The sequence below is a fragment of the Castor canadensis genome, chromosome 1, assembly GCF_047511655.1.
Source record: "Castor canadensis chromosome 1, mCasCan1.hap1v2, whole genome shotgun sequence".
NCBI lineage: Eukaryota > Metazoa > Chordata > Mammalia > Rodentia > Castoridae > Castor > Castor canadensis.
Window position 1 is genome coordinate 129,055,022 of NC_133386.1, and position 22,924 is coordinate 129,077,945.

The 22,924-nt window shown below is 43.3% G+C and overlaps 1 protein-coding gene across 19 annotated transcripts in view; it reads left to right on the plus strand.

Moving 5' to 3' along the window:
• The window catches only part of Tenm4 (teneurin transmembrane protein 4), a 2,881,475-nt gene that overhangs the window by 2,714,400 nt on the left and 144,151 nt on the right, over positions 1-22,924 (plus strand). The window lies entirely within an intron of this gene.

A 22,924-nucleotide genomic window follows, 5' to 3' on the forward strand; every position in this document is an offset into this window, starting at 1 on the left:
TCAGCAGTGATAGTCACAAACATTGTGAGTGCTCCCAGGTCCTGGAGGTGCCAAGTGTTAGTCATGTGTCACCTGGCTGGAAGTCTGTAACAGCCCCAGAGAGGCAGAAGCAGCTATTACTTCCTTTATAAAGATGAAGAAACGAGGTTCAGAGAAATTGATGTTTCCCAAGAGCAGAGCCAGGAGTTGAATCTAAGCCAGTCCAGCTGAAGAATTCCTGCTCCATCTATACTGGCTTTCATTCTGCTTCCCTAGTTCCCAAGGTCTCCTTTCCCATCATAATGGAGAGATGTTCGGAAGATGCTGCAGGTTGGGAGTTTCATCACTTAAGACTTCTTGGACTGAAGAGTGAGGACCCAGGATCTCTACTTGTAAAAGGGCTCCTTCACAATCAAGCCAAGTTTTCATAATGGCAAATTTGATGGCAGTTGGAGCTTGTTTCTGCTGTTTCACCAGAGCAGAGGACCTTCTATGAAAGGGTTATTAAAAAAGTGGAAGCCAGAACCCTCTGCACATCTGGGTTTAGATTGAGTAGCTGCTTGTTCCTGCCTTTATCTGAGCATGCTTATGTTCTGAGGTTAATAGAAGCACAGTTTGTCTCACCAGGCTGATTTTTTCATTTCATTTGTGTCATAAACCAAAAGAGTCCATACAGTGTGCAAAAGATGGACTGTGTAGTTTGGAAAAGTGAGAAAAAGCCATACACACTAAAGCAGGAAGGTCAGGGAAGGCTTTCACAAACTCAAATTCTGTTTACACATGCCTGTAAGTGCAAAGTGTTCCTTGGAAAGTGTGCATTTGGGGATATTCTCTGTACCACCATCATCTCTTTCTTTTAAGTGGTAGAGGAAGGAAGTGAATCTATTGAGCTTTTACTAGGTTCCAAGTACAGCGCTGAGCTGTGTAGACATCAACTCATTTTTATTCTCATAACCAACTTGTGTGGTCAGTTACTATCCACATTGTCCAGGGGTGAGGCAGAAAGTACTGAGCAAGGTCACACACAGGCGGAGAGGGGGTCCAAACCCAGGTATATCTAGTTCACACTTATTTTGCAAGCTTCCAACACTTTTTGAGTACACTGTGCACTGTGCTGAGAGCCATCTTTTGTGCTGAAGAAGTGATGAAAACCCCTCTAATGACAACACTGAGCATAAAATATTGAAAACAAAACAAAGAGAAACAGCATAAAAAACATGGATTTCTAGTCAAAGGACAATATTATGCTTCCCAAGTAAATGTTAGAAGGATTCCTGTAAAATCACTAATATCTATTGAATGGCATTGTTTTAAATTCTTTGGCCAATATAAGGCCAAACAGAAATGACAGATTGAGGCAGAGTTATCATTTCTGTGAAGGATGCATTTGTATTCCTAAAGAGCACAAAAGCACGAATCAAAAAGCTGTATTATTTAATAAGAATTCAGAACTTTTCCAAAGTCAATAGATTTCCCATATGCCTGACAAACCACTTTTGAGATACACTGAAAAATGTCCCAGTTAAGAAAATTAATAAAAATTAAAATATCATCTTAGTGAGAACTATATGTGACCTGTGTGGCAAAAGCTGCAAAATTTTACTGAGAAGTATAAAACAGGACATGAATAATTAGGAAATATAGCACGTCCCTAGATCGGGAAGCAGATATCAATTTAAAATTTAATGGAATGCCAAACAGAACCCTACAGGGAATTGAAGAGATTTGATGGAATGGTTTAAGACTTCATCTGGAATAATAAACAGATGGAAATGTGGAAGAAGTTCCAACAACAAGAATAATGAAAGAGACTCAACTTTAAAGACCTTAACATATCATAAATCTGTAATAATTAAAAGAGAAGAGGAGTCAAGCAGATTGGTGACATAAAATTGCCTATAAATATTCCCAGTGATATGTCAAAATTTAATATTTGTGAAAGGAGGAATCATGAATGGAGAAGAGATGGCTTAGTCAATAATTGTGGTTGAAGTAACTTGGAGAAACACCAGCTAAAACCAAAGACTGCAAAGTAGCATTGAAGGGGACAGAGGTGGCAGAGAGACAGAAAAAGATTTCACCTGCTGTGTTGCCAACAATTTACTAAGTGGATGAGTTCCATCAAACTGTGGGTTTATGGCTTCCCTTTAAAAAGTAGAAGACCCAGGTTCTCAACTTCCTGGCCTGGCCTCTAGAGGAATTTGAGTTTTCAACCTCTGATTCAGACTTCATCTCCTACCATTTGCAAAAATAAATTCCAGATGCATTAAAGAAGTAAATATTTAAAAGTCAAAATAAATGAGGGTAAAACCCAATATTCACCCATGTCTGGCTTGAAGAACGACTTTTATGCTTAAAATTCATTGAAGAAATCACAAAGAAAATGACTGTCAAATGTTTACATAAATATTTGAAATCTCCATATGTGTTATTAAACTTACCAAAAGAAGACAAAAGGAAGTAGCTTGGAAAATACTTGCAGTAAATATGGAGAATGAGGGTTAATATAACTGTATATGTATCTATAGCTAGATACACACACACACAAATATGTATATCTATATATATGTATATGTCTATAAAGGGGAGAGGTAGGGAGAGGGGAGAGAGAGTTAAAGCTCACATTCTGTGAGTGGTGACTGCAGAAGTATTATGATCTTCTGGTCAAATGACTAAAGCATATGCGTAGAGATCCTTCCAAAAATACACGGCATGGTAGGAATCTACTGAACTATGTTTATCATCACTAGTATTGGAAGAAGAACAAACTAAAATAATGGCGCATCAACTTCTTCTAGCTAATACATTAGAATGCCCCATGTTAAGTCTGGGTCCCTTGAGGCTTCAGTGGAACTGAATCCACATGGATACTCAGTCACATTGAAAATCAGCGCAGTCCTTTGGGAAAGTAATTTGGCATTTTGTATTGAATCATAAAAATGTTCAACTTCAGAGAGCCCCTCATAATGAAATAAACCATATAAATAAAGAAAGAGCTTCATGCTTATCACATCATTGTTTATGATCGTGAAAATTTGAGTACTATCCAAATGCCAATAATAAGAAAGCATTCAGGTAAATTATGGAATATTCACTTAATGAACATTATATAACCATTAAAATTATTATGAAAAGTCTGACACATGGAGAAATGTAATTTTTAGTCTCAGAAGTAGGATATGGAAATGACATTTACAATATAAACTAATCTGCATAGTCCAAAGGAAGAGTTTAAACTTGAATGCAAGTCTCCTGACTGAGACTACTGCTTTTCCCATCTGCCACTTCCTTCCTGCTGTGGAGGCCAAGGCATTGCAATATATAGGCTGTTGGTTAGGAAGCAGTTCGTCAAGCAGTGGAGGGAGGCCTGTGCTGTTTGGAGCTGAGTGGGACGCTTCGAAGATCCTTTCTGGTAGTATGTGAGGAATGTCTCCCTTGAACCTCCAGGAGCTGGGATGTTCTAGAACATTCCTCCTCTTCCCATGTGACATGAATGATACATTGGACAGATTTAAAGGACCAGGAAAACATCCGTGTCCCAGGGGATATGGACACACCTGTTTCTTGAGCTCTCTGTCACACACTTGTATGTATATAAATATTTTTGATGTTTTTCTTGTTTTTTTAAATGAATTTCATTAAGTCAAAGCCATGATCCACACATACCCTGTTTCCTAAACTAGCTTTGGCTGAGGTAAAGAAAAGACCCCAGGTAGTCTCTGAAGCAACCCGGCCTTGTGTGAAAGAACACAGAGAAGGCTTAGTGGGAATTCTCTTTAAGAAAGAAGACTCATTTTAAGGAATCCTGGGATTTGAAAACCTGAGCCTACCGATCCGTTTCTTGTATCCTCCATGCTCAATTTTTGGTGTAGCAGAGTTTACCATGACAATGGTAATCTCTTACATCCTACAGGGCTTCTAGTTTACTGTACATACAGTTTTGTTCTTCTTCTTCTTCTTTATGGAGTTAGGGACTGTGCCCATGGCCTTATCATGCTAGGTGAATACTCTATGACTGAGCTGCACATCCACAGCCCAGTTTTTTCATTTTCATTTTATTCTAATCCTCACAAACCAGTGAAGTAGGGTGGCGCTAGGATTGCTATTGCCATTTTGTAGGCATAGCACTCAGTTTCAGACAAGTGAAGACTGTTTATCAAGGGCTTTTTGATGGGCCACGATCATATCAAGCATATGGACAAGCCTGGGTTCCAACACAGCACGCTTACCCGTTTGATTCATTCCCTCACTCATATGTTCTTACTGCGTGCATTCATCCAACATGCATCTCTTCTGCACTTCCTACATGCCTCGCGCTCTGCTCAGGCTTTGGTCACTGTATGAACAAGGCAGAAGGAATCCTGCCCAAGAGGATCTTGAACTCTATCCAGGGAGAGAAAGCATTGATCAGTAATGCTATGTGATAAGCTACTGAGGAAAAATGTGAGGTCCAGTGTGCATGAACATGGGGTGCTGACCTCACTGGGTACAGGGAAGGTTTATTTTGAGTACATGACATTTAAGCTGAGACCTTAAAAAATTAAGTAGGGAAGTGAGTTGCAAGAGGTGAGATGGGAGGAGGGTGTAGGCCGGATGCCTCCGGATGACCAATTTTTAGTAGGCAAAGAGAGAGCCACCAAAGGAGAATAAGGATGAGTGAGCACAGTGGTAGAAATATCAGAAGGTGTGCTGTTTTTAAAGTTGACAACTGAGAGAGAGCATCAGGACAGATGCTCTTTGACCAGAATGTCATGTCAAACACTACCGAGAAGTTTGTGGGGTAGTCTGCATCATCTATATCCCCCTGGAGTCCCACTATAATGACAGTAATAATTTAAAACAAACAACAAGGAATAAGCCCATAAGGACAAAAAAAGAATAAGAAATAATAGCCAACAAGAGATGTCAGCACCTATCATCCCAACCCCCAGGAGGTGGAGGCAGGAAGATCTCATGTCTCAGGCCAATCTGAGTTACATAGCAAGACCCTGTCTGTCTAAAAAAAAAGGTCAGTGACTTTTGGAAAACCGAAAGTAGATGGAGGTAGCAGCTTCGAGGAAGCTGAGCCTTGCCAATTGAGGTTCAATGAAGAGAGTCCTAGATGACCTCAGGAGTGGGAGGTAAGAGGTAGGCACAGAGCTGAGAACATGGATGGACTCGAGTCTGTGTGATATCCACCAGCAGCAGTCAGTCCTTAACTTTCCTCCCTCGTCACCCACAGACAAGCTGCTCCCCTCGGGCACTGGAGCAGGGAATTGCTGGCTTCTTCCCTTAGACATGCCAGCAAGAGGGTTCCTGACTCAGGACACCACACACGGGAGAGGCAGGGCACAGCCATCCTACTGAAAACAAGAAGTGAGTGTAAACTAAATTTTGAAAACAGTATTTCTAAACCTCCTTTCTGACAGCAAACATATGTGTTCTCTATAAAGGAAGAGATTAGGGAAATATTCTTTGGGGGAGCCAAAAGACCCTGTAGATAGTGCTTTTGGTGGATTAGCCACAAGCATCCACCATCCTGCAGTGACAGTCGGCAGCTGACACAAAGCTTTTCAGTATCTCACCCCTAAATATGAACAGACACAGAGGGTTATCAGACATCTACGGAAATCTTCCAGCAAGTAAGAAAAAGGCCAACACAAAAAGGAGAATGAGAAAGAGACAGAAACGATGTAGTGAGCAGAGGAGACTTCAAAGGAAAAGAAAGTACAATCCATCAAGATATTAGAGAAAAGATATCATCATCCTATAAAACTGGAACACGTACACAGAGGGGAAAAAAACAAACCAGAGAATAAGAAGATCTGTTGGACATTAAAGATAGGAAAGTTGAAATGAAATCTCCATAAACAGAGGGGAGGTGTGCCAAGGATATATAAGAGAAAAAAGATGAGAAAAAAAAATCACTGAATCAGTACAGCAGCTCCAAAATCTGACCAGTAGATGAGAACAGAAGAATTACACAGTGTATTTCCTATTGCTGAGGTCCATGGGATTCTGGATTGCAAGTGGACAGCCTAGATAATTGTCTAAAAGCCACTTGTCTTCCTGAAAAGATCCAAAGGGATAGATGTTATGCACAAAGAGTTAGAAAGCAGATGTCCCTAGACCTATCAATAGCAGTGAGAAGTCTGAAGATGAATGACCGTAGGAAATTGGAGGGAAAATTATCTCCAATTTTTAAAATACCATTCCCCAATTGTCAGTCAATATACATGTACAATAAAGGAGTTTTTAGCCATGCAAAGTCCTAAAATCAGACCTCCCACTCACCCTTTCTCAGAAAGCTACTAGGAAATGTGCTTCCCTAAAACACTAAAGTAATCAAGAAGGAGGGTCCAGGACTTAAGAGGTTGATAAAGAGAGAGGTGAGGAGAAGTCCCAGTTGCTGGGTTTATAGCAGGCCCAGCAAGCAGCCTGGCTAGACTGTGGAAGGGCAGAGGCCCAGCAGGGAGGGCCCCAGGTGTGGAGCAGGTAGACTACCTGCTGCATTTGATCATGTGGAAAATTCTGTATCCAAGGGACTTTCTAGATCTTCAATTAATCCCATCTCCTGAATTTTGTCTTGGCCAATAAGACTTCACCCAGAGCAACACAGCTAATAAGAGGGAAGGCAGTTTCTCAGGCTCCTGAATGTGTCCTCTGGACCATTAGAACAGTGCACGAAAGGCCTCTTATTGCTCTATAAGCTTCAATCACCGGTCCTGAGCTCAGATTATTCTGGATAAAGAAGGCTGAGGATGTGCAAGAGATGGAAGTAATCAAACATACATCCTCAAGATGAGGATTGCTTGAGCTAACACCCTCAAAGTACAATGGACATGATCTGTGTGCACTAGACGCTGGAGTGATCGTCATCCCAAATTCTTCTTTTATATGTGTTTTCACACAATTAGGAAAGTCACACAGTTGCCCAAATGTAGGTTTTACCTTTTTATGCCCAATTTTACTAATTTTGATAAATTTCAAAATCAGTTTTAAGATATATGTATTGGAGATTACACACACACACACACACACACACACACACACACACACACACGACACACACACACACGACACTATGCTGCTTCCTTGGGGAGACAAAGACCATGCCAGTCTGAGGTACTAGTGCTCTCAGACCTTCTCACAGCAAGGACCAAACAAGGAAATGCAGTACACAGGTGCCCTACCTCACAGGTGGTGGGCACTCACACTGTGTTCTGTCATTTGTGCCCATAGGCCGAATCCCAAAGCAGAGGCATGCAGACTGGCTGAGGATCTGCACGAAGTTTGGGGGGCAGCTGGCCCTAGGCCTAGACTTGTGCTTTTAGCCAGCCTTGTTTTTGTTGGTCTCAAAAGGCTGTTCAGAGAGGGGAGATGTTTACAGCAGTGAGCACTTTGATTACCTAAGATAAAGCTCTTTCCAGCCTCCAGCTTGACTGTGGGAAATCTGTCTTGTCCCTCTTTACTGGCTCTGTCACCTGACTGTCCTTCCCAGCCTCAATTTTGCTGTTCATCCATGCTCTCTTCCTGTCTCATTATGTACACTTCTGAGAACACTGCTCTTGATTTCTGAAAATGCCTGATGTCCTTCTCAGCCAGAAGCAGCTCTGCCCAGTCCCCAAGCTCTGCCCATCTGAGCAACAATGCCTGCCTGGACTTTGCCATACATGGCTCCCTGCTGTGGGTCTTGAACCTTTATTCATTGCTGGCACTTATAGCACTTTGACTTCTATAGACTGTGAGGGCACAGTCTCACCTAACCTTTTACCAAGCATTTGCTCCTCACTTGGCTATGACTTGGGGCTGGGACTACAGAAATGTGACTTGGTCCCACAGTGGCTCTCCTAGCATGCATTAAGGTGGAGGAGGCAGGCATGAAGATGACTGTCATGAAACCAGGGCAGTATGCTAGGGGGCCAGAGAGAGAAGCGATGAACTCTGAATTCCTCGCACCCAACACCTAGCAAGTTTCCAGTAATTCGTGGTTTGGGAGGCCACACGGTTTTGGGCTCTACAACCTTGGACAAGCCACTTCACTTCTCTAGACCTCCATGTCCTCATCTGAAAAATGAAAATAACGACCACTTACTCTTAATGCTGGGGTGGGAGTTAAGTGAGATTCGGGCAGCACCCAGTACATAGTAGGACTCGGTGAAAGGTAGTGGTGATGACTCTTACTCATTCTACCTCATTGCTTTATCATTAAAAACTAGAATTTATACTAGAAAGGAAGGAGTGCAAATGGGAGGAGTGAGAGGCCAAATATCCTAGCTCTCCTGTGACTTGCACAGGATGTTTTACAAAGTGTCCCTTGCCTGGGTCTTCCTTTTAATATACTGTCTGTCTGGGTGGCTGAGTGTGAAGGTTGAGATTTCCCCAGGATCTGAGAGAGAAGAGGGGCTGCACTCATCCATCATGAATTACAGGTGCTCTCCCCAAGCCTCCAGCAAGTCAGAGGTTTGGCAAAGCATCAGATGACCAGAGTGGTCACCTCCTCAAGCCTGACTGCTCTGGAGGGGACATGCACCTGCATACTTGGGAATGCTGCCCAGCCACCAGGAATGGAAGGCAGAGTTTCAGCCACTCACACAGAGAGATACTTCCTCTACAGGTGCAGGATTTGGGACTAAGAGGTTCAACGGGGTTGGGGGGGAGTCTGCTCCCTAGCAAGATGCTTCATTTTCCCTGTTTTGAGGTTTTAGAAGCCTCAAAATCTAGCAAGTCAGCCTCAGCCCCTATGGTTCTCACTTTAACTGAACTGTGAGCTCTCGAGGCTTTGCTCTGCTCTGGGCTGCTGGCACTTGCAGTCTGGCTGTAGAGATGGATCTGGCCCACTCATCAGAACAGTCTCACTTGTCATGGGCTCCGCCAAGGTGTTCAGAGTGGCAGTAGCAGAGGAAGGCAGCCAGGCATGAGCCAGTAGGAAGGGAATTCATGGAAAAGGCCCTAGGGGGTCTTTAGGAGTGAGCTAGATTAAAACTCACCTTTCATAGAATGAGAAAGTCATGTCTGCGAATGTCTTTCCATGCCTGGAGGTCTGAGCTGCAAGGAAAAGAGAATTCAGCAGGCCTTTTACCTCTGTGGGGGCCTATCCCAGTGTAGCACTGTGTGTCCTGCAGGCAGAAGAAACATGACCTCACATGCACTCAGCTGTGTGTCTTAATGACATAAGCTAATTCTGTGTGGAGCGGTGTTGGAGCATTAATTGCTGCTTTCCCAGGCTGACAGCCAGGCTCCCTCTTATCCTGTTGCTATGAAATACACACACCTGCACACACAGCATGACGAAGGTCAGCCAGGGGACAGTGACAGAGAAGGATCCATGACCCTGTCTTCACAGTCTGTCCAGTTGCTAATACAATCACACCAACTGCGTGTGCAGTTGGTGCCTTATAAGGTGCCTTATAATCACTCTTGTTTTGTAGACAGAGAAGTGAAATGACTTGCTCGAGGTTACACAGCAGGTGGCAGAGTGTGGGAATGGAACCCCCAGGGTCTCACTCTAAGGCCTATGCCCTTTCTTTAAACCACATAGCCTCTGCCATGGCATGTTCATGTGGTTTTGCTTGTTTTATTTGCATTCCATTTCATATTGCTTAGCACTGCTAAGATATTTACTGTGACTCCACTAAGTGCTTTACACACCATATCCCAGCTAACCCCTGCCCCCTAGAAGGCAGGTGAGAAAAGAAGCCAGAGTTCAGAATGGTAAATGACTGCTCAAAGGTACACAGCTAGCAAGGGTCAGAGCTGGAACCCTAATCCAAGCCTATCTGATGGCATAGTCCAGGCTCAGCCACCCACTAGAAAGTCCCAGCTACATGCTATTGAATCTTCCAGAGACAGGCTCCAGCCTATGGAGCTGCAGGGGAAAGAAAAACAAGACTCCAAATGACCATACCTGTCTCAGTGCTCACATACCATCCCAGTAGGCAAGTAGAAAGAACCAAGGGTGTGGGAGAAAGGCTGGCCAGTCACGGAGGCTGTGACATAGTGCTTAAGGGGCCCCTGGGGGCCTCTTCATCCCCACACACTCCCTGGATAGCAAGCAGACAGCCCTGGCATGTGAACAGGCCAGTCTTTCATTGGTTAAGGCACTGGCAGAGCTAGTATTTATACTATAACCCAGTACAACAATGGTGGCTGAAGACAGGAAGTCAGAAGTGGCCAGGAGGTTCTATAAACTTTACACACTGCAGCAACTATTTCTCCATTCCTTGCAAGATACGCAGCCATAACTTCTGCCACTGGGCGGTTTCTGCCTAGAGGCCAAGAGAGTGATGTGTCTAGGTGGCTGGAATAGCTATAAAATATTTAACTTGAACATATAATCACATTCCCATGATCTGTAATAGGATTTGGTGTCAAGCAGAATCTGTCCCAACTTGGCCTCTGGCCCATAGATATAGACCAAGTTATTATGCTGAGTGTTACCTAGTAGATAAATAAGAAATATTGTTCAACTCATTGTGTGATTAACCAACACGCATTACAATTATTGTAAAGAAAAATCTACCAGAGTCAGAACATCTATCCATCTTGCTAATCCATTTATTGTGGTATATCCTGATAGAAGTAATTTGAGTACATAACTCACACAAGCCATTTTTGCAGAGCCTTGCTAAAGAAAAGAATTGGAGCCCTGAAAAATTTTATTACCACGTCCTCCCCTAACACATGGTTAATGTTGTTTTGGAAGAAGAAAGCCCATTACTATGTCTAGCTGAATGTAACCAGAGAGAGAGGGAGGGATAGAGAGAGAGAGAGAATGATATTATATAAAAATTAAATTTGGAAAAAAAGAAAGAAAGAAAGAAACCAACAAGGAAGTAAGCAATCCAGTCCCCAAAGGACATGAAATCAACCACACATTGCCCTTGGTCACTGCTATTTAACGAGCATTGCCTGAGCAGCCCCTGTGGACAAAGCAGAGCACCAGTCACTTGGGTGGCACAGATAAGAGAAAGAGCTGGAAATGGATCTCTTCCTCTGGAGGAATTTGCTGTCTACACAGGGGAAACAAGCAACACTTGTAAATAACTTGGTTACAATGTAAAAGCAGTAGGTGATGAGTGAGAGAAAGAAGTAAATTGCCCTTAAGAGTCAGGTGAAAGCCCTGTCTTGCTGGGAGGAATTGAGGAAGCTTCAGGAACGAGGTAGTGTTTAAAGTGGGTCCAAAGGAGGAGAAGGACTTTGCATAGGTGGGTGAAGGAGAAGGGGATTACCGACATTGGCTTCACAAGGGAGGCCGAGAAGGGTGCACGGGCTCCGATGGGTGGGGTGAGAAGTAACAAGGCAGCAGCACAAAGACAACATGAGGGGACAAAGAGTTTGGATTTTGTTTTAGTTTGGTTTTTGGTGCTGAGGATTGAACCACAGCCTCAGGTGTGCTGAGCACACATTCTTCTGCTTAGCTATACCCCTAACCCAAAGAAGTTAGGGTGGAGAGGGGAGTTAGGCCTTAAAGCCCTGGTTCCAAAATGTGGGTTTCTTATCCAGTGTTTCCTAAAATCTAGTTCTCAAGATTGTGTTAGATTCCACAAAGACCGACTCCTATTTCAAAAATTATGTATTTTTTCTAGTGAACTGGCAAAGCTAGAATTAGGTATATCAAGTCTTTGTTTCACAGCAAGATTGAATTTTCTGTTTTAAATACATTTGCTTAGGAAAATAAAGGATTCAAAAATGCTAAGTGAATAATAGGACAGATGGTATGTGAATAAGACAACAGCACAAAGTCAGCACCCAAACGAGTGATGTTGTGAGGACACTGTTCTAGGCCTGGGTGGCATACTTAGATTCGTCAGGATCAGGCAAGTGACATGCATGCAGGAAGTGGCAGAGGGCCAGGTGGCCAATCACAGGGTCTAGGTGTCCCCTAAATGAGAGCAGATTGCAGCCCTGATCCATCTTCCAGTTTTTGAAGAAAAGCCAATATTAAGCTTTATCTCTGAAATCTCCTTGATTAAAAATCCTGGCATCTAATTCAAATGTTAGAAAACAGAAGTATCTGTTGGGGTCTCATTTGACATCTACTCCAGATGGTAAGAAATGGTACCTTTATTTATTTATTTATTTTAATTTTCTTTTTTTTTCTTTTTTGTGGTGGTACTGGGGTTTGGACTCAAGGCCTTGTGCTTGTTAGGCAAATGCTCTACCACTTGAGCCACCCACCCCAGCACCAGAAACAGTGGCTTTGTCAGAGGGCTGAACAGACTCAATTCCAGGATGACAGCTCTGCCTATGGTCACAAGACAAATGGAAAGGGACAGGGCTGGAGAGGGAAGTCCACTAGAATGCAGGGCACAGGCCAGAGGTAACATGACTTGAACATTTCCATGTCCCGAGTAAACTCCAGGTCAACACAGGAAGTTTTAACCTGCAGCAATCTAGGTCACCTTTACATAGTTTTGTGTGTGTTCAGGCCTAACTGTGCAGACACAAGGGAGGAGAGCGAGACCTGGCGTTCTGCGTGATATGTAAGCAGTCGTGAGTTACCTGGTGACTAGTCTGTATTAATGGTAGGAGAATAATTAGCAGCCCTCCCCACCCTGCCCCCACCTCCTCAGAGCTGATTTCTGCTCCTGCATTGTCTGTCATTGTGGAACGATTCAACTCAAAGTGATGCTCATTAGCTGGAACTCTCTAGCCAGCAGCTGGGCTGAGCTTTTGAAAAACTGATTCCTTAAGTAATTTGTCCCAAAGACAGGCTTGACATGAATTGGCATGATGATTAGCAGGTCACTGTGTGGGAGCAACTAAAATGATTATTCTGGATCTGGCTCTAGCTCTCAACCCCCATCCTGCCCAGAGCTGCTTTGCATTTCAAAAGGCCATCTATTCTCCAAGAGCTATTCATACTACCTCCTGGAGGAACAGACCCTCCTCTCTGGAGCTGCTCCATAAGGTCTTTTGCATTCATGCATAGTTTAGATCTTTCTGCCCTTCTGGCTTGTTACTACAGACTGGTGTGTGAAGTTTCAGTCTTTCTTCCAGACCATTGGTTCTCCAAGTGGTACCCAGGCCAGTGTATCGGCATCACCTGGACCCTACTTCAGACTTGGGGGAGAAGGGTAGAGACCAGCAATCCATACTTGGTTTTGTTTTACTTGGCAGCACAGGGGTTTGAACTCAGGGCATTGTGCTTGCTAAGCAGGTGCTCTACCACTTGAGCCACACTCCCAGCCCTATAATCCATTTTATAACAAGCTTCAAGGTAACTGACACAGACTAAAGTTCGAAAGTCACTGAGATTATACAGGAGTTAGCCAATATTGTCTAAGAAATTTTATGCACCAGATGTATACATATGGTATTAGGGAATGGTTTCTAATTGTGCTAGGAGTAAGGTGACACTCAGATAAATGACTTTCTCTAATTCTCTCCCTCAAAAGTAACAGTCGGAATTCAGACCCAGATCTGCCTAACCCAAAAGTCTTTCCGCTTATGCTCGTTGATCTTGACTGCCAATTTGACTGGATTGAGAAGCACCTAGGAGATTAGTACAGCACACCCCTGAGTGTGCTGTGAGGGCATTTCCAGAGAGGATTAATTAAGGAGTAGACCCACCCTATGGGGTGGGTGGCACCACCCCATAGGTTGGGGGCCTAGATGGAATAGAAGGGAAAAAGGAAGAAGCCAGCTAGAATAGCCATTCTCTCTGCTTCATGGTCACCATGATGTGAGCAGCTATTCTCTACCACACCATGATGGACTGAAACCATGAGCCAAAATAAGTAATTCCTCCCATGAAGTTGCTTATGTCAGGTATTTGGCCACAGCAATGCAAAAAAGTCCTCCTGACCGCACCAGCACTATGGAGACAACGGAGACTAGTTGATGAATAATCACCAAATAAATGAATCAATATTATGCCTAAGTATGATACAACTGTGAGTGACTAGAGGACTGCATTTTGGTTTATGGATGCTGGTAGGCCTGTTTTAAACCAGAATTTTAATGAGCAAAACCAAAATAAGTCCTAGTTGGAATTTACTAGTCCTGGCAGCCTCCTCTGAGTAGTCCTGATTCTTTAACTACCTAGCAGCAAAAAGAGTAGGTTCAGCGTGTTTTTGTTTTTAGATGGTTTCGTAGTTGTGGTGTAGGGGAAGAATTCCTAAATTAGGTAGAAATAGAAATCCAGGTTAAAAACTGGCTCTGTTCCTTATTTGCTGCATGAACTTGGGCAAGTTCTCTGGGCCTCTGTGTTCTCATCCCGAAAGTGGAGAATGATGTATACCACCTTGCCTTCCTACATACAAGGAGTGGATCCTTGTATCCTGTATTAAAGATACAATCCTCTCTTTGTAAGGATCGATTACAACTGTCTGTGGAGATGCTTTAAAAACATTAAGTTCTGTACTTGTCAGTAATCATTCCAGCTTGCACACCATCATGTACTTAGATCCTGACGGGGTGCCCAGGTGAATGGTTGTGCTAGAGTTCCTTCAGCAGGTGACCTCAAGAAAAGCAGATGTGGATGAAGCTGTTTCAAGGAGAGCGCTATGGTTTGGGATTAAGATAGGCCCTGAAAAGTCTCTGGGAATCTGGGAAGCTCCAGGACTCTTTCATTCTTGTCTGTCATGGGTCTATTGGCCTCCTGCACCAGGGATGTCTGGCTGTCTCTCAGCTTCAGCTCCATGCACCATTCTCAATTGACAGGCTGGACTCCTGTCCTCACTCAAGACTGCTTCCTCTTGATTTGGATTCTGACTTGCCCATAATGACCTCACATGCCCCTGTCCTTCTGTCATAGTGCACTCTCTCTCTTTCTCTCTTTTTGGTGGGACTGGGGTTTGAGCTTAGGACTTCACACTTGCAAAGTAGGCACTCTACCGCTTGAGTCACACCTCCAGTCTATTTTGCTCTGGTTATTTTGGAGATGGAGTGGCCTCAAACAGTGATCCTCCCAATCTCAGCCTCCTAAGTAGCTAGGATTACATGTGTGACTCACTGATGCCCAGTCCATAATACCACCAAATGCCACATTCTTGATTTTTTAAGTATATTTTAGTTGACCTATGATAATTATACACACATACACATGTGTGCTACAGTGTAACATATCAATGCCTGCATATAATATGTAATGACCAGATCAGGGTAATTGGTATGTCCATCACTCCAAACATGTATCATTTCTTTGTGTTGGAAACATTCAAAATTCTAGCTACTATTTTTAAATATACAAAAATTTTTTTGGCAGTACTGGGGTTTGAACTTAGGGCCTTGCACTGGCTAGGCAAGCACTTGACCTGCTGAGCCACACCGCTTTTTGCTTTAGTTTATTTTTCAAAGAGAGTCTCTGAGCTTTTGCCCAGGTCTTCCTCTGACTGCCATCTTCCCACCTCTGCCTCCCACGTAGCTGAAGTTACAGGCATAAGCTACCACACCTCGCTTATTTTTGATTTAGGGTCTCGCTAACTTTTTTGCCCAGGCTCATCTCGAAGAGTGATCTCTCAGCGCCACCTCACACATAGCTGGGATTACAGGCCACCATTCCTGGCCCTAAATATCAGTTATTGTCAACCATAGTGATTTTGGTGTGTTATGAAATGTTAGAAGTTATTCCTCCTGTCCAGCTGCTCTTCTGAATGCCTGGGTATTTTTTAGTTCAAATATGAGAGAGCAAGACTGATTGGTCTAGCATCCCCATACAACAGGCCAAGCCCCAGAACACTGTTGAGCCTATGAGTGGGCTCTCCTTAGATCAGGTGCTCAGCCCAGTCTAATCGGCTGGGGCGATGATGAGATGGCACCATTCAGTCCACCTGGCCTGCTGCTCAGGCGGAAACTGGGTGCAGTATAGCACCTCAGAAGCAGCTATGAGTAAAGGATCTTGGGAAGGAAAAGTATCTCCAAACACCAACCATTCACCTCTCCTTTGAAGACCCCTGTGCTCTGAACAGCAGGGCACTTGTCAGCCTCATCACCACCTGGTGTGTGTCTCGGTAGCCTCTCCAGCGCATGGCCACAGCATAAGGCAGGAACACGAAGCTCTCTGGGAAAGGCAGCAGAACCAGAGCCAACAACCACTCTGTGACATCTGAGAAAGCTGTTGCCAACAGCCCAGAAAGAGGGACCAGCCCCTTAGCCAGAGCCAGCCAGTGAGCACTACTCTCTAGTCCTGTCCCTGTGTTGTTGACCCTGGCTACTCACTGGAGGCTCTTCTCACAGGGTGGATAATAGAATCAGCCCTGAAAATAGCAGACTTCTTTTTCCCCTGTTGGGCCATAAACATGATTTTCTCAGTGGTTTCAACTGTTCGTATAGTTTTTAAGCACTGACAATTTGGTTTGATTCAGTAATTCACAGATGTTAGACTTGATAGACCATTCAGCCATCCTTTTCACTAGAATACTTCCTGGGCCAGAAAAGATGCTCAGAAACACCTAATGAATAAATTAGATAAATTTTGTAAATGAAAAGAAAGACCCGAGACAGGAGGGGACTTGGCCAATGTCACATAACAAGTTGGGGCAGGAGTAGAATAAGAGCCTAAGTTTCTTGGTGCAGTCCCGGCATGTTCTTTTACATGTAATTCATATAGTCATAAGATTTCAGTCTTGGAAGATACCATATGCTTTATCTTTAATCCTCCCCTGAGATGTCCTCACTGGTCATTAGTGTAGCCTTTCCTTGAATGTATCCATTGTCTGAAAATATATGACTTTGTGTATCACCTTCTCTATTCACCTAGTCTTATAACTAACATTCTTTTTAAACACCTGCCTTGAGTCAAGAATGATACCCTTTGCTACAGATTCAAAGATGAATAGCATATTTCCTGTCATCAAGAAATTTACAAGGGCTGGTAGAACAGCTCAAGTGGTAGAGCACTTGCCTAGTAAGCATGAGGCCCTGAGTTCAAACCCCAGTACCACCAAAAAAAAATTGTTTTACAATATTTGGGCAAATACATACATGTTAAGTAGATTGTAATCTAATGTAGTAAGTGGTGTTCTACTCTGACTCTTACAAAGTGCTTCCTTCTTTTGAACCAAGTCTATTTCCCAAGGACTATAGTCCTTATTCACTCACTAGACCTACATCAGTTTATCAGGACCACAAAACAAAGTCTAAAACTCAATTCATATGATAGCCCTTTGGATATGTTTTAAAACAGAGGCCATGCTCCCTTAGTAAGCTAAATTCCTTATTCCTCCAAGAAATCTTTATTTGAAACATGGCTTCAAGTTCACTCATCTTTCTGATTATTCTCCAACGAATCTGCTCTAGCTTATCTTATCAGTTCCTAAATGTGGCTGCCAGCTGTGAACGTCTGAACTCCAAATGTGCCATGAGAGTACTGTGCAAAGTTGAGCTTCCTGTCACTGTCTTCCTTCTAAGCAGTGTACACCTAAAATAGATAACAAGTGAACAGGAGCTTTCTTGCCCCCAAACGATTCTCTTGAGCCTGATTATCTATTATGTCTTCTTCTTTGACTTCCTTCCTCTACATCCCCATTGTATTCCTGCTTAGTTAATACAACACGTATCAGAGCACTTGTTTTGTGTGTGGTGCTCACTAGACTATTTGGAGAACTAAGCATGGTGCCTGCCTTCAAGGGGCTTACAGTCTTACTAGGGAAATTTGGTTTTCCTCCAAAGAAATAATTAACAAATAACCAAGACTGAACATAATCAAGGGAACAGTCTTTTTCCTAGACCCCTCCTTAGAGCTGTTCTTTGTAGTGTTTGGTATAGACTTCAGGGTATGATTGAAAACAGATCTCCCAGTTCAAATGGCAGTACAAAACTGGCTCCAAGCCCAGGCTGTCAGGAGCTTTGTCAAATTTTTGTCATTGCATTGACCTAGATGGTTGCAGATTGAAGGCCTTTGAATTCTATCATCTGTAAAGAAAGCTGGGGTGCCTTCAGGGACTGACACCTCACAGACCATGGTGCAGCTTTCCAGCACCTGGCACCCGCCCAGTGCCAATCTACAGTGCACAGGAAGAAAAGTTCTTTCAGATGTTGGCATGAGTCTGCCAGTGCTGGGACTTCTGGGAGACACCAGATTTAATTTGCTTTGACAGTGCTTTTCCCAGAAGAAAATTTACCCAAACACCCTGCCTCCCGCACATCAGGAACATTGCTTGTTGCTTTCCCGTTCTTACCGTGGGGAGTTTCTGCATGTTTTGTATATGTATGTGTATGTGTGTGTGTGTGTGTGTGTGTGTGTTTACCCCCAATAACTTGCATTTCATTGTTGGGATTCATTAGAACAAGTTATTCGGTTGTTTCAGTCCACAAATGGTAAACATTTGTGACCCTTCCTTAAAACCAAAGACCAGCTCTGCCAGGTCCTGGGCTGGCCTCATCACGTGCAGAGCAGTACAGTATTTGCTATTCTAAATAACTCTGTGAGGTGGATCCTGCTATTTGCCACATTTTACAGATGCGGAAAGTGATATATGGAGATCCCTTGTCCAAAGATAAGGCTGGTAAGAGACAGCCCAACTCTAGAGCTCATACTTTGGTGTAGGCCATATAGCACAAACTTTAGCTGCACATAGAACATAGTTCACACACAAGGGAGGTATGAGGGTAGGCAAGACACCCAAAAAACTAGATAGCATTTGTTGCCCTCAATGCAGAGAAACTAAAGCAGATACTTTAAAGCAACTGAGGCCAATAGAAGAAGGGGACCAGGAACTAGAGAAAAGGTTAATTCAAGAAGAATTAATTTATAAGGTAACACACATGCACAGGAAATTAATGTGAGTCAACTCCCTGTATAGCTATCCTTATCTCAACCAGCAAAAACCCTTGTTCCTTCCTATTATTGCTTATACTCTCTCTTCAACAAAATTAGAGATAAGGGAAAAATAGTTTCTGCCTGGTATCGAGGGGTTAGGGTGGGTAAGGGAGGGAGTGGGGGGAGGTGGGAAGGGGGGAGAAATGACCCAAACATTGTATGCACATATGAATAAACATAAATAAATAAATAAAAGAACATAGTTCACTTATCAGATTTGTCCTTTCAAGCTATATGACCTTGAAAAAGTGATTTCAGCTCCCAGTCCATCTGAGACCATAAAATGGTACAAAGGTAGCTATTTCTTTCAGTGATTGCAAGGATTAAATTGAATATATGATTATGCCTTCACATTTTGGACTTTTCCCTCAGCCTTGAGTTGATGTAGAATTAGATCCTAGATGTGTACTCTGTCTCCTTCTCTCCTTTTGGCTGTGTGTCAGGAACAAAGGTCATGTATCAGATGTAACTTAAAGAATAAATTTCATTTGTGGGAGGCAAGGTGAGGTACTCAGTTATCCACTTGGCTGTCCTAGAGTCCAAGCTCCATCTTGTCCGTGGCATTAGCTTCCATCATCCTGCAAAACAGCCAGGAACATGTGTCAGAAGGTGGACCTTAGTTCTTCAGCTAAACATTCCCAAAAAGTTTCTAGCATATACCTTTACAACTTAAGTAGAGACAACAGAAACTGAGGGGGTGTAGACAACCCAGGCATCTATTTGCTCAGACACATCACAAGGGAACAAGACATGGAGGAGTACTGGTAACAGAAAGGAGGGATTGAGGATGGTGAGGGGCTTTGAGCACACTCACTCCTTCCTTCTGAAGTCCAACAGCAATCTCCTATGACCACAGAGTTGTGCCTGCTCACACCAGGGCATGTGTGCCTCCGTATCGTGAGCTGACAGGTAAAGAAGCCCCCTTTCTTTCCAGTATTGCCACCCTGGGAAACAGGAGCCCAGGAGGCCATTGGCTGCTCCTATTATCCTCCTCCAGACAGTTTCTTCAGTGGTACCCTACATACAAAGTGAGGCTTTGGTATTTCACAACAGAAAACCAAAGGAGCAAACGAAGGCAGAATTTCCCAAGCATCTGCCTGGAACTCAGGAGGCCTCTGTGTCAGCTGCAAGCATCTTTCACCTCCACACAGCCATGCTAAGGATTTGGTTCTGATCAAGGGCAGTAAGCAGACAAAACAGACCTGTGTGGTTTTCTGACTTCTGCGTCCCCTCTGGGAAGGGGCACTGTAGTCCCTTCTTCCTTCTGTGGACCCCCTCTGTATTTGGAGCAATGTTGTGTTCAACACCCACAGAACATGTCCATTCATAGCACATATCCAAAGAATGAGCATACCTTTAAAGCCTGCATTCCAAAACTGATGGAGGAAAAACCAAACTCCTGAAAATCAAAATTCCTACCAAGGCCCACTGCTATGATAGGAAAACAAAAGCTAGGGGGGAAAATCCCCCTATACACCCAGTTATGAAAATCAGTTATTCGTGGGTAGCTGAATTTTTAATTCTGATCCAAGCAGATCTAAAGATGCACATTCTGGTAAATGCAAGTGGCTTCAGCGTGCACACAAGCAAGGCAGGAGGAGCATAGGGAGGAGAAACTCACAGAACGCTAACTGGTAACATAGCAACATGTTTATACAGTAAAGTTCACACTTCTTGCAAGCCAGCGGATGGCACTTCTCCCTAGAGTTTAGCATCAAGATATCTGATCAGTGGAGACTCATTATTTGTGGGCTCCCAAGTGGACCCCAGCTTACCAAAATCCCTCCAAGTGGAAGGAAAACCATATACATCAACATTTCACCAAAAGATAATACTCTCCAAATGTCTCCTTACCTTCTCATGTTTTCTTAACATTAGTTCATGTCTCCCAGACTCCTCCCTTCCCTGACACTAAGAGCTGGGGGCAAATTCTATAGCATACAGGTTTCTATTCTGTTAAACTTAGCAACCAACACTGTATTTAGTTCTCACTTTGTCCCTGTGGAGACTTTTGGGCAGATGATAAGCAGGTTTGTATCTTGCAAGACATCTCAAATCAGAATCTAGAAAGTACATAACATGTATCTGCAGTTGATTCTGTTAAAAATGCAAATAATTATTGAGTGATTTTATTAGGACACATATTTTATAGTACTGGACCTGAAAAGGAGGAATCTGTGATACCATCTAGTTGACTTCTCTCAGTGATAGCAATGACCCTTTGTATATATATTGGATACCAGGGTAAATACAGAAATGAATAAGCTCAGTTTCTATCCTTAGGGGTTCCTAGTCAACAAGATCAAGTATATGGTACTTTTGTAAGGCTGAAAAAGAGTTCTGGGAGTAACTTAGCCTGTTTAAGCCAACAGAAAGACTTCTCAGAGGTTGTGGCTTTTGATCTGAATTTGAAAGAAGGAATAGAGGTTGGCGATCGGGGATATATAGGAGGAGCCAGTGCAATGATAAGGAAACAGGCTGAGAGATCCAGTGATGTGGTTGAGGCAGCAGGTCATCTGCCTCTGCCCTGGGCTCCTACGCCAGGGCATGTGGAACATCCCTCCCACTATGCCATCCTCCCTAAACCTTACTCTTATTTTTAAAAAGAATATTCAAAATGAAACTTCTGGAATGGTTTTATAAAAATGGTGTCTAGAAAGCCACTCCATGATTTAAACAACTGAGGAACATGGATTCCAAGCCAATGGAGAACAGATGCTTAGGGCCTGTGCAGCGACCCTCACTGTACCAGGACCCAGGCCATTTACTCCGAAATGAAGCCACATGTTGGACTAGACCCTCCTGTTCTCAACTCCGTGGTAGTGTAAAACGCTGCTTGTGTTAGTGGAGACAGCACAGCAAGTGACTGGAGATTCCTGCTTATAAAAGGAGTCAGGTATTTGGAGTATTTTTCTGAACTTTTCAAGTGGTTTCCAAGTTGATACCTGAAGACCTGGGGAAAAGCCTTTCTGAAAGCATTGTCGTTGGACTCCCCTTGATGCCCTCAGCTGATCTCTTAATTAGTGGTTGACTCGTGGAACTTTAGAACAGAAGGTAGGCCCAAGGAAGTATCTCTGCCATCACCTTCATTTTACAGATGAGGAAAGTAAGGCCCAGAAAAGTTGCTTTAGGTCACACAGCTTGGTACTAGAAGAACGGACCCCAACACCGGGTTTCCTTACCTGTAGGTAGAGCTTTTTCTCTGCCTCATGCTGCTGCCCAAGTCACTTGGTATCTTGTTCTCCTAGTTAGACTGCACATTTCTTATAGGCAAGGCTTGTGTCTTAAATGGAAACACCTCCTTCAACAGAGGCCTCAGTCTTGGCTTCATGGTGACAGTTCTGAGAGACAATAACAGGTTGAATCCTTAACTCTGCCTGGCTGCCTGACCTTTACCTCTACTTTAAATCTGATAATGCTGGTTCACTCTGTGACCTTAGGGTAGTCACTGTCCTGCCTTGAGGTCTCAGTTGCCTTCTCTGTTGTATGACAGCATTGACTGGATGGACTCTTGGAGCCCTGCAAGCTTTGAAACTTCTAGAATGCTTTGCTCCTCCATTGGCTCCTTTGCTGACTTCAGGGTTGGCCTTGATTTCCACAGTACAACCTTGCTCATTCCCCTGGCTTCATCTGGGGAATGAATTCCTGCCTGGACAGCATAGTGTCATGGAAGGAGATTGGCTTGGAGTCCAAAAGCCTGTGTTCAAATTGTGCCCCGGTGACTGCAGCCTTCAGCAAATCGCTGTATCTCTAGCTGCCTCTCTCTCTCTCTTTTTTTTTTTAATAAAATAGGAATAATGATACATACATACTTGTTGGATTTGGTGTCAGTAAAATGAAATAGATTTATGGAAATACATGGCCCAAAGAAGGCCTCCTGTGTATAGCTGCTTGTTTGCATTGTTCCATGCCTAGCATTGTAGAGAATTGAGCTGTTCCAGTAAGCATGTTTTATAGATAATACATTTACTAACCAGAGCAGCAAAAGAGTGCCTAATTTTTTATTAAAATCTTTCTGAAGTTGATTCCAGTTCCTCGACATGTCACACAGAGTATATACCAAAAGTCTTAGGAAGGGTTAAAAAAAAATGGGCATGATAGCAGTTTCTGGGGATGCAAAAAGGGAAGAAAAACATCTTTCTGAAAGAACTTGTATTTTTCACCACAACCAATGAGGGGCCATTGAAGGATTTTAAGAGG